Consider the following 4860-nt stretch of genomic DNA (forward strand, 5'->3'; position numbering starts at 1 on the left):
CTCACTGTCCAAGTCAGATCCCTCTGGTCCTCCCAGATCTTCTCAACCCACTCACAGCACAGCTGTCCCCTCCTCAGGGGACACGCCTCCTCATCACCCTGTTTTGGCTCCTGCACACTCCCATCACCTTCTGGATCAGCTTACAGGCCCAGTCTTGCGAATTCATGCAGAGCGGCAGCTTGTGTCTCCTGTATCTTGTGCTTAGATCTTCGTCCAACACAAAGATCTGAATGAGTGCAGGCCTCCCCCAAGCCACACCTCCATTCCTGCTCCTCATCAGATATCTGTGCTCCTCTCCCTCCCCTGGGCCTATGCAATGCCTCCAGTCTTGGGCTCAGGACACCTAGTGCAGTCCCCGCTCCAGGCAGGTCCACACCTGAACCATCAAAGACCCACACCTCACCCTCAAAGAATATGGCACCTCCTTCTCAGACAAGCTCTCAGGGCTCCACCTTCCACAGCCAGACCTGAATCCTGCAAGTTACCAATCAGTAACAAGGCTTGCAGCCCCTCAATTCAGTCAGTTGAGGATCTTAACATGATAATGGGACCAACCTCAGAGAAATACAGAATTTGCTAATCAGAGCCAACCTCAAGGCCAACGAGGGAACACATTATATGTCCACTTGGGATGAATGTATTGAAAATGATAAGCCCAGTCAAAGACCTCGCCTCCCTCCCTCACCTGGCTCCCTGTCCTTCCTGAGGAGCTTCAGGGATCCCGGGCACCATCCTTATCGCCTGGGTTGAGGTCACCCATCCACTGTCACGTCTTGCAAGAGAGTCTGTTGGTTCCCAAGTTTCCTCATCCCCTCCCCACTCCTTTGCCTCTTCTTAGCCTCTGCCTTGGCTAGGTGATGAATTAGGAGCCAGGAGTTGGCACATTCACCAAGCAATTAGTGTTTATCTCCCTTGTTTCTGTGGCTGAACAACAGTTCATTTTCAAACTTAATAGTCAATACTCAGAAAGATAAAACTGCCTGGGTCACTCTTGGGAGGTGATTTGAGGGTTTGGTGGGAAAGGTGGGTGGGATATGAGCCGGCCCTGCCTCAGCCATCCAGCCCCCACCCCTCTGGACAGGCATTCCTGGGGTCCCACTTGTTACCCTTCTGACCTCTCTCCATGGTCCATCAGGAGGCAGGGACAAAGGTCCCCATGTCGTAGCCGGGACATGGCAGGAGGACAAGAGTCAGGCAGCTCTGCAGTTCGCAGCCCCTCAGTGTCTCCTCTCCCTTGGACTTTGAGGACTCTGGCTTTCTGTCTCACTCTTCACCAAGAGCTGCCTTGTGTAGAGCCCTGTCTGACTCATGCAAGTCCTCTTTGGGGGCTACAGAACTGAGCCTGCTGTGCCGACCCAGCCCCCTCCTCAGGCCAGCTACCTGCAGAGGGAACCCAAAGGTGGGGCCCACATAAGGGGAGCCTGCCCCTTCTGCAGAATTCCATGCCAGCTCGGGCAAGGTCTGGTGGGGTGAGCAGTAAGCCCCTATCTCCTACTCAGACCAGGGGACTGCTGTCCTGAGGTCACATATTCTACAGGTGAGGACAGAAGGGTCTACTCAGCCAATACAGAAGTGGGGGAAGGAGGAGAGAGAGAGATGCTCACCTTGTGGAAGGGCCCTGGGACCCAGTCCTGACGGCCCGGGCTGGGGCAGGAGTTTGGTGCCCACTCACTGCAGTGAAATGCTGTCACCTGCCGGCCGTACCCCAGAACTGCAGGAGCCCTGGTGCGGGTCCTAGGGCTGGGCCCAGCAGCTTCCACCCTGTGACTCTCCACCAAGTGCAGAAGGCCAAAAAGAGGGGAAATCAAGCTGCATCCCAGGTTGAAATGTCGTCATTGTCTTTGTTGTTAATTCCACGATAATAATAGCATAATCTCTCAACTGTTGGGCCCTTGCTAAGCCAGGTACTTTGCAGTACCTGCACTGAAGCTCAGACAGAGTGGGCAGCTTGGCCCTGGTCTTACAGCTGATGGGCAGTGCAGCCAGGATTCTGGCCCTGACAGTGTGGCTCCAGCTCCAAGCACTGCCCTCAGAAGCCCATGCCTCAGCTCTCCACACGATGAAATGCACCAGGCACCCCTCATTGGATGTCTTCCAGCTCCCCTTTTGATTTTTTCACCTTCCTCTCCCACTTCCTCCTCCCAGTTAACTGCTTCTTAGCCTCCAAGACCCGCCCATGTGCCAAGCACTGTTCTAGGACACCATGATGGAATAATCCCTGCTATCACCAAGTCCACATTCCAGCAGGTCCTGAGGCCCAGAGCAGAGCTCAGAAGCTCCTGGGTCTCCAGTCTTCCTCCCTCCCTCCTGGACAGAGAAGGCTTCTCAGATGGGGACCCATGGCCCTGACAGGGTCTAAAGGAAAGGAGAGGCAGGGGACTGGGTACAGGGAGCCTTGGGGATTTGGGAGTCCAACCTGCCTGGCTATCAGCCCAGGCCTGATGGTGGATTCCCAACCTGGGACAAAGCTCAATGTTTCTGTCCCTTCCAACCCTCCTTTTGTTGTGGTCTCCAACTCACAGGCTGTTGGAGCTGGGAAAGAACCCCAGAAATGACCCAATGAATACTCCTCATTTTGTAGACCAAGGTCAGGCCCAGAAAGGGCAAGCAGTTTGCCCAGATCACACAGCCAAGCGACAGAACCTGGATGAGACTCAGGGCTCCCAACTACCCAGCCAGAGCTCCCCGCTGAGCCCCTCTGCTGCCTCCCTCCTCGCTTGTCTGCCAGCGGGCTACCCACACCTCTGAGAATCGCCCAACGCCCAGAGCTGGGAGAGGGCAGGAGACAGGGGAGCACGGGCCAGGACTCTGCCTCAGTCTGAGAGGAACAGAAGTGGACATAGAGCCTTGCCCCCCTCCTTTCTCTCCCCTCCCCTGAGCCACTCGAGGCCTGGAGTAATCCTCCTATTCTCACTCATGCTGGGGACAGAGGCATTCTCAAGAACTGGGAAGAAAGGATTTCCCTGATTGCTTTATAATCACAGCTCAGACGATAATGGACCTGGTGGGGACTGATGGGGAGAGTATGATGCTCGGCGACGTCCCCACCCAGTTCCCAGCACAGCCCTGGGCCTCCCGACACAGCGGTCTTCCCAACGTCCCACCAGCCAGCCTTTGTGCAGCAGGTGCAGCCCCTGGTGCGGTCCAGGCACAGGACAGGCAAGGGCCCGGCTGCCCCCACAGGGGAATTTAGCCAGACTTGGGCCCCATCCAGTTCCCCTCCTCTGGAGCTGGTGGGCTTAGGGCAGAGCCTGGAGAACTGGGAGCCTCTTGTGGCCAGGGTCTTTCTGAGAGTCTGGGCATCTCCGGAGCCCAGGAATGGGCCCTTATCACAACCCCAGGGTCCTCAAGAAGGGCCAGGAGGCTGCAGGGCACGGTACCCACAGAGGTGGACCTGCTGGGGCACCAGGTAGGGATGCTTCTCAGAAGAGAGTTTGAGGGAACCAGCACCCAGGGCAGGGGGCTGTAGGGAGTGGCAACTGACCCCAGGGACACTCTGCAGTCCCAGCTCCCAAGGGAAACCAGCACCACGCAGGCAGCCAAGCATGCGGGTCCGACTTGTGGTCCATCTTCCTGACAGTGCCGGAAGGTCCTCCGTGGACTCACTTGGCCCCTTCTCCCTCCTTTTTTTTTTTTTTTTTTTGAGACAGAGTCTCGCTCTGTCGCCCAGGCTGGAGTGCAGTGGCCGGATCTCAGCTCACTGCAAGCTCCGCCTCCCGGGTTTACGCCATTCTCCTGCCTCAGCCTCCCAAGTAGCTGGGACTACAGGCGCCCGCCACCTCGCCTGGCTAGTTTTTTGTATTTTTAGTAGAGACGGGGTTTCACCATATTAGCCAGGATGGTCTCGATCTCCTGACCTCGTGATCCGCCTGTCTCGGCCTCCCAAAGTGCTGGGCTCCCTCCTTTCTTTTTCACCTTTACCCTCTTGTCTCCTCTGTCTCTCTCTTCTCAGCCATTTCTCCCTCTTCTCATTCCCAAGAGCCCCTTACTGGCACACATGGCTGCTTGGCTCCTAAAGCTCCCTGGCCCAGGAAGGCAGAGAGGAGGAAGAGTGTTGTCCCTCCACAATGGACCAGCAGCCAGTCACTTAGGGACTCTTACTAGGACAGAGGGACTGCTCCCCTGGTGTCACCTGGCCCCTGGTGGGGAACAGAGTGAGGAAGAACAGTGAGGACAGACGGGCCCGAGTGTCCCTGCCACACCAGGGAAAAGAATGTGGTTGTTTGGCACCCTCTTCCCTCTCTACCATCATGCCTCCTTCTGGCCTGCTCACTTCTTCCAGGAAGCCTTCCCTGACTGTCCTTCCAGGGCACTCTGGGTTTCCAGGGACTGGATGGCCTTTTCCCTCTCCTCCATCCCCCAAGCCCAGGATGGTGCTGTCCTCATGAGCCTGACTCTCCTGCCAGCCTCAGAGGTGAGCTCCCCTTCCAAGAAGGCCCTCAGGTCTGAAGCCTCCAGTGGGCTTCCACTCCAGCCTGTGTGTGAGCACCAGAGTGCTGGGGGTTACAGGCTCCCAGCCACTCCTGGGCCCTTCTCCCCTTGGGAACTCTGGGGTGGGCTGGCCAGAAGGTCTGAGCATGGCAGAAGGTATTGAGCGTATCTCCAGGCCCACAACCCACCATCATTCTCCCTGCGTTCATTGTCAGCCAAGGCCTGCCTCCCTAAGACCTGGGCTCCTGCACTGCACCCCTGTGTCCCAGACAGGGTAAGGGAGGTGAAGGGAGATTCAAAGGAGCCACATCTGCAAGAGGAGAGCAGGAAGATGACTATGCCCTCATGAGAAGCAAAAAGTACATTGAGAAGAACTGCAGCCTGTTCCCCTGGGGACCCTTAGGAAATGGTCATTCAGTACAAGAGAAG

The sequence above is a fragment of the Rhinopithecus roxellana genome, chromosome 15 (assembly GCF_007565055.1).
Source record: "Rhinopithecus roxellana isolate Shanxi Qingling chromosome 15, ASM756505v1, whole genome shotgun sequence".
NCBI lineage: Eukaryota > Metazoa > Chordata > Mammalia > Primates > Cercopithecidae > Rhinopithecus > Rhinopithecus roxellana.